The sequence below is a fragment of the Bactrocera neohumeralis genome, unplaced genomic scaffold (assembly GCF_024586455.1).
Source record: "Bactrocera neohumeralis isolate Rockhampton unplaced genomic scaffold, APGP_CSIRO_Bneo_wtdbg2-racon-allhic-juicebox.fasta_v2 ctg3769, whole genome shotgun sequence".
In the NCBI taxonomy this organism is placed as follows: Eukaryota; Metazoa; Arthropoda; class Insecta; order Diptera; family Tephritidae; genus Bactrocera; species Bactrocera neohumeralis.
In genome coordinates this window covers 5,284-12,821 of record NW_026090972.1, presented here as the reverse complement: position 1 = coordinate 12,821, position 7,538 = coordinate 5,284, and the positions used below count along the sequence as shown (strand labels likewise).

At 35.5% G+C, this 7,538-nt stretch overlaps 1 pseudogene; it reads right to left on the bottom strand.

Moving 5' to 3' along the window:
• Positions 1-624: 624 nt before the first annotated feature.
• Positions 625-6,972, bottom strand: LOC126767068 (tyrosine-protein phosphatase non-receptor type 4-like; annotated as a pseudogene).
• Between the last annotated feature and the right edge of the window lie 566 nt (positions 6,973-7,538).

Genomic DNA, 7,538 nt, shown 5'->3' with positions numbered 1-7,538 from the left:
TGATCCAGAATTAAGAACAGAAAAGTTAGAATAGAAATAAAGGAAAAATATTTGCATAGCTACATAATTATTCGTCGCTACTTGATAACAGCCGCAAATTTTTGCGGCGAACTGGACTAAAGTCGGTATCATCGCTGGAGATATCCATTTCAGCAATGTAAATATCATGCGAGGTAAGAGTTATCGAATAAGGACTACTATGTATGTACATATGTTCATTTCAGCAATGGTGCTAAGTGTGGCAAAAACAAACATAATTACAAGACAGTGATTTTGAAACTGTCCTAGATTAAAATTTTTTCCAAAAAAAAGTTTATCAACCGTGTAATTCAAAACCGTGTAAAAAGAAGCCGTAAAAAGAGTTGGGTGTATTTCAACAGCATACATTGCTGTATAAATGTTCCGTACTGTGTATAGTATAATATTTATTAACCATTATTTCAATAATTATTGTTAATCGTCGCTCAATATCATCAAGGGGCGGCACTGGAGCGTGACAATTTACATATATGCACACAATGCATTCGCATACGAAATGATATTGGCTCTGGCAAAGAAAAAGTAATTGATGCTGCATTAATGTACGAAGTTCTCAAAATATTTTTGGCCACAAATAATGCTTACCACATTTCTGCACCATGCAGGCATCGTTGATCGCGCATTGTACGCACAATGTCTAGTGGGGTACACAGGCTCTGATTTCCATTATTAAAGCCGTGTCCATTAATATAAGCACACCAGTGCGTCCAATACCGGCTGAACAATGCACTATCACAGGTGGATTTGCAGCACTTATGCATCTGAAATTATATAAGTATTACATACACATAAATATAGTACAATTGTATGATAATAAAGTGTACAAAAAATGTGTATTAAGAATGCAGGTTACTAAATATCAGGAAAACGTTAACTTCGCCTGTACTGAAGACATAATACCCTTCAAAGATGCATTTATCGTATAAAATGGTATAAAAACAAATTGATTTTAATCGCTCGGTTTTAGCCCAGGCAGCTATATGCTACAGTGGTCCGATATCGGTGGTTTCAGAAAAGGAAGATCTTCTTGTGGAGTGCCAGTCACTCTGTTCAAGGTATGTGTTAATTTGAAAAATTCTTTCAACATTCTATGGGCTGGATCTACATAAAGGTAATGCACCTGGGTACTAAGGACTGCCAACTATGAAAATAAGTATACGCTTCGGTCAATAAAACGTACCACCACTGTCTAGACTATTGGGATTGGATGAAGAAAAGTGATCTTCCCAGCAAATAGCAGCTTGAATTGAAATTTGAATCGACTACTGTTCGCCTTTTACAAAAATAAAGAGAATAGTAATGTTTTGAAGGCGTAAAAAGAGATCGGATCGTCCTCGAAAGTTAACTGGAGAACAGATAACTTACTGCGGCGGTAATTTTAGCAACCGCTTTAAAGGGGGAAGGGTGGATACGGGAATTTGAAAACAAATTGGATTTAAGTGTCGAAAACCATAAACCGCAAAAAGCCACAATTAACACAAAAATTAAGACTGCCAAATATTTGGGCTAAAAAGTATGAAAATTAGGATAAAATTATTGGCAACAGATTATGTCTGACGACGCCTGACGCCGTTCAGGTAGTTACCGGTTCCAGGATACTGGTAGTAAAGAAAATTAAGTTTCCTTAAACATAAATATAATATAAAAATATAAATATAAATATAAATATAAATATAAATATAAATATAATATAAAAAAATATATATAAAAAAATTGCGATCCTTACACCTTGTTGATGGAATAATTTTAATGCACACAAATATGCGATAGTGGTTGCAACAATTTTAGTACCGCAATTGAAGAGCGTTATCCTTATACGAATCACCTAATTTTCCAGGATGACTCGCATGTCATGCAATCTTGCGAAATGACTATTTTTAATAAGAAACAAATCTTGTATAAAACATCTATATGCATATGATCCTATTCAGACGATTTTTTTATTTTTAGTTGACCACCCGTCTTAACGACCTAAAGATTCAACGCTTGGATTGGCCTGGAAAATCACCTTATTTAAACTCTATTGAACGCTTATGGCACATTATGAAATGTGAAGTTACGAAACAAAATCCAATAAATAAAAGATCAATTGATAAAGATTTTAGAACTGGTTTGGTATGGTCCCGTTATAAAATTAATTGAATTCATGCATGAATAAGGCAGTTATGGATGCTATAGAGGAAATTGACTCATTATTAGAGGAGCCTATTGTGATTTTATATTTCTGCCGTTAGTAGTGAAATGATTTAGTCGCTTTAAATTAAAGTCACATTGTTCAATTTTAATTAATTAATCTGTTATTCTTATAAACACCATTTTCACGTGCAAAAATTTTTGTGGATAACTAATTTACTTTTATGTGACCAAATAAATATAAATGACCCTTATATTCTAAGCTTATAAACAAAATCCTCATGTCATCTTATCTCAATTATATTTGTTTGATGTTTTTATTGAGCTCAGGTGTATATAGTAGGGATTCTTCAAAATTTTTTGAGGGGGAATGTTAGTGATTGACAAATGCAAAAAAATCCCTCCCTCAAGCTGCGCTGTAGCTCAACTCTAAGGGGTCGCTATCTTTTCAGGTTTCCATACATTTAACATAGGAATTTCGTTTTCATTCAAACTAAAATTTCAACTAATTTTCGTTCCTCAAAAATAACCATCACATATTCATAAAGTTGGCTTTGCAAACTTTAAAAATCCAGCGACAAAATTATTATTCTCAGAAACTTTATTTATTTTTATTGAAAAAATTCCAAATTTCAAATCACTATGTTTAATCGTCTAATTATGATAATCAAACTTTGTCACAGAAATTTTTTAAAGTTTGAAAGTGAACCATTCATATTCTCGTCTACTCCAGCAATTTAAAAAAAAAACCTATATTTTGAACGACAAGAGAGGTTACAAGAATTTTATTACTTCTCCCAAAGTGCTACGTAATCAATCGAGAAAAAGGTGCTCTGTCTCTGGGCGAAAGCACGCTAACAAAAATATGTTCATACTGTTTATACTACCACCCGTATCCTTACGTTATTTATACCTAGATTGATTATTTGTTTGAACCTTTTTAGGTTATCTACTATCAAAAAAACATTGTTGGCGAGATCAGTATACGTAAACAATGCCTATCTCTCTCCTGACTTTCTTCTCTTCAAAAAACTCAACTCTTAATATGATTTAGAAATCATTGTCTACTATAACATGTCACATTTTTTAAATTCTCTTTTCTCCAGCTTACTTAGTCCTTAACAATATTTGAATACTTACTGATGAACACTAGTCGAAACAGGGGTTCTCATCTTCCGGCGTAACACCATTGTCAGCACATTTGCGTTCACTCATCAATCCGCCATTTTCATCGGCATCGGCATCTAGTAGTGGCGCACCTGTTTTAGACTCTCTTCGATTTCCGGCAACAATGTTTTTTTACGTGCCACACGTACACGCTCAGTGAACTCAATAAAGAGATTCGGATCGGAGGTACAAATGATCAGCGGGCAAGCTAAATATTGCATGTGTTGAATGTGCCGTTGTTCACCCGTACGTTTGTCGCACAAACAAATTCACGAAATACAAAGCTGCCCGTTTCGTCCGCTCTGCTCACTGGGCACTTAACTGAAAACCGTCTCCCAAATTGCAATTCGTCGCCGGTAACTGGCCAATACTGATGACATTTCCCGGCGTCCCGCCTCCATAACTGTTGTCAGCATGACAATCAAATGGCTGCTCTCCTGCTGCACCATCCGCCAAAAATCGGTTGTGGTGTTGGCAAAGGACCTCGGACGTGGCGATATAACGATTCACTACGCCGCCTGGTATTTCCATGTTCACATAATTTGCGTTGATGTAATCGCCAGTCAACGAATTTACAAGGCGAAACACGTGTACAGTCATCTAGAATGGGTTAAGAAAAATATTATTAAAATTATATGCAGGATTATAAGAAATGGATATCATTTATATGGTGATATGTCACGATAGCGATTCTTATGAATGTTCTCCGGTTTCGAGCTCTGTAATCGCTAATTCAGGATTCTTGCGATACATGAGTTCGTATTGTGCCAAAAGCGCACCAGATGCTAAACCGTCGCTCAACAAACAATAAGCTCTGCGTAAATAATGCATCGCCGTCTCAGTAGATTTGAATGTGAGCCGATTTCATCGTTTTCTGAACATATTGATACAATGGCTCCTCCTCCGACATTATAGCGCGCATTGCTTTTGACGGACAGTGAGCAAAAGTTCACCTCCTCGTTGACTGCGACTGTCACGTATCATCGTCACTCTTGGTCGTGTTGCAAACCGACAACATCACGCCCATTAATCATAACGACTTCATCTCCTTCAAGAGACGCGTGGCGTGCAGCGATCTGCTGGGGTGTTCGGTACCACTTTGGACACCTGCACAGGAGTCCGAGATCTATGCCACCCTTTAACATTAAAACCAAAACGACCCTGTTCATCACACTGTAAGCGTATGGTAACCAAATCACTGCCGCTATCCAATGTTGTTGACGAATTTCCATTTATGAGCGTCGTAATCGCTGGACCCATATGTGATGGCGCGATATTTGAGTTCAATATCGGGCTATGACTGCGGAAACTGTACGCTGGCGGTATAGGTGATTCAAATCGTTCAGCTATAATTCCAGTGTCCCTTTAAAGTTGAGAAGAATTTAATTTCTATGCATCAAAAAATCGAGTTAATATATATTGATACTCACAGCTGTATATCATATTCATCGCTCTGTTGTTCCCAAGCTTTACGAGGCATTGTTTCAGTCTGCTTCGAGTTACTTTATTGTCGTGTGGACGGCTCGTTTTCGTAATGGTCAAAATGGACGTATGATTTATTAGTGCGGACGAGGTGATTTTACCGTTATGAGACACGCGCTTCCGTTGCTATCGGAACCACTGGTACCGTTAATCAGTCCTAACGGTAACGGTGAGGTGGCAACAGCAGAGCCAGCGGTTATGAGTCGTTTGCTCGGCGAACGTATAAATGCCTTATGCACAACGCCGCGCTGCTTCGACCTCCTGCCGCCTGCAACTCTGTGCGTCCCGAATAATAGAATCTGGCATTTGGTGGGAACAAAAGAAAACATTTGTATAATAATTTTACGTAATGGTAATATTTGTACTCACTTCGAGCCCAAACTGATGTTTAAAACGTGGTAGTCGATGCGGGCCGTTTTAGACGGAAAAAGGAATGATGTTTCCACAAGATTTCCACAAAGTTTTCGCATGCTTATGTGAAGTCATGTAAAAGCCCAGCAACGTATCATAGCTTTCCGACTAATCAATCAACTAAAAAGCAATTCAATAAATAAATTGAAAATATTGAAATAAATTTGATTACTAATTACCGGTTCCCTACGCAATTGGATAAAAAGTCTTTTCGTTTGAACGAAACCTTCACCATTTTGACCAGGAAAGTATTTATGCGCAAACCATTTTGAAGACTAATAGCCCAACCTACCGATACACCCAACTGAAGTTCCCTTTGCATTAGAGTCCTGAAATAAGTAGAGTAATAATTTTGAAAAAAAGTATTTTCTAATTTCTTAAATACAGAAAAAGGTCAACCTCTCGATTTTATGGTAAATTGGGCGCGAATAGTTCTGTAAACAACTAAAAAATCCACCCATTAAAATTGATTTCCAAAAACATATGACCGATGTACTTGAAAATGTCTGGCAGTAAAAAAAAAAACAATTTTTAGTAGTAATATTGATTTGAAGTAGGCCGAGTTTAAAAGTTTGTAAACGAACATTAAAACAAATAGCAATAAAACTTTATTTTTAATCGCCTAAGATCTGCTAATATTTTCCCAATAAAAATTTAAAAGTTCTTTCCAATAAGATAAAAAAACTCATATTGCCTTTAGTCATATTGCAAATATATTTCTACACACACATACCGTAGCTTTATGTAAATCGATGCCATATAAATCAAGCCGTTTCGCATGTTCCAAATAATTATACTCCGCATCAGCCGGCAATTGGCACGATGCAATTTATGTAATTCGGATATTTTTCGCTCGGCATCTGGCGTTTGTTCGACCAACAGTTGCAAATCGCTCAAGTATCCTGTCTGATGTTCGGCTGGATTGAAATCGCCTAATTCGGCTGAAGAGACATAAAACATACAAATTTATTATAACTGCAGTGTAAATTTGTACTCAAAATAAAAGGCGGCAATTTTGATACTCACATTGGACCGTATAGCTGGCAAGCAAACATTGCGTGTTGACCGAGCATGGCAATCTTCCCAGTAGAATATTCCGTTTTACTTGCAAATAGAACTGATACCGGGTGTATTCCTCTTAAAAACGACTGGGGTCACTTTACATAAAACTGTAAAATCCACAAAAATTATGTTTACTCGAAATAAAATCTAAGTATTCACATATACATATGTGTATTAGGTACTTAAAACAAATTTTGATTTTGTTTTCAACTCTTAGGGCGTCTGTAAGCTTAACTCTAAAGGGTCGCTTTTATAGTTTCCCTATGCATTTAGCAAAGAAATTTTAGTTTTTTTCATTCTAACTAAAATTTCACCAATTAATTTACGTGACTTAAAAAACAATCACTAACATTTGAGGGGGTAAAGTTGAAAAAAATATATAAAAATTTTTTTGAAGCACCCTAATGTGCATATATTTACCTTAACTCTAAATTCCAACGTTTGAATGGCGTCATTTTCTAGAGCGAGGCTATTACATTGCTTTTTGAATTGCTTATGCGCATCCACCCATCGCTGTAAGGAGAGGAGTTGGAATTATTTTTAGAATTAAACTTTTTATAAAATAATTGCCACAACAACATCACCGGTTTCTGTGGAAATAGCAATCCAAAGTAGTCCCTTTCGGATAGCTCAAGATTGAAAGACTTGATCTAGTAATTCAGCTCCTTTAGCACGTTTCTGAAATAGAAAAATAAGTTATCCATTATTTTTTATAAATAAATAAATATAATTTATACAACAATACATTTTCTCTATAAATGGGCAAGTCTTAGTTTGTTAAATTTGAAGCAGTTAGCAGTTTTCCTGTCTGAGTTGTTCAATAAAAGAAAGATAATATATAGACACCAGATTAAAGAGCTGTAACCACTTGTTATTCTAACACTAATTAATTATACCAGTCAGTTGTATTTATACCAGTTGTTTTTGTTATTCACTAACTCCAAGTAAGACGAATCGAGCCACAATGATAGGTAATTTCGATACATAAGCATGAACGTACTATTTATATAGTGATTATTTTTACTTTTTGGTTAATTATATTCAAATAGCGATAAGAACATTTTACATGGACAAATTAACTGTGGCTGGTTATGACTCAAATATGTATAGTATGTTGAAATACAGGGATTTTCAATAAGAGTGATATGATAAAAAAATAGTGAAAAAACATATTAATTTTTAAGGAAATTCTAATTTTTCGTGTGAAGTAGAATCGATACAATTATGTTCTGATTATAATATTA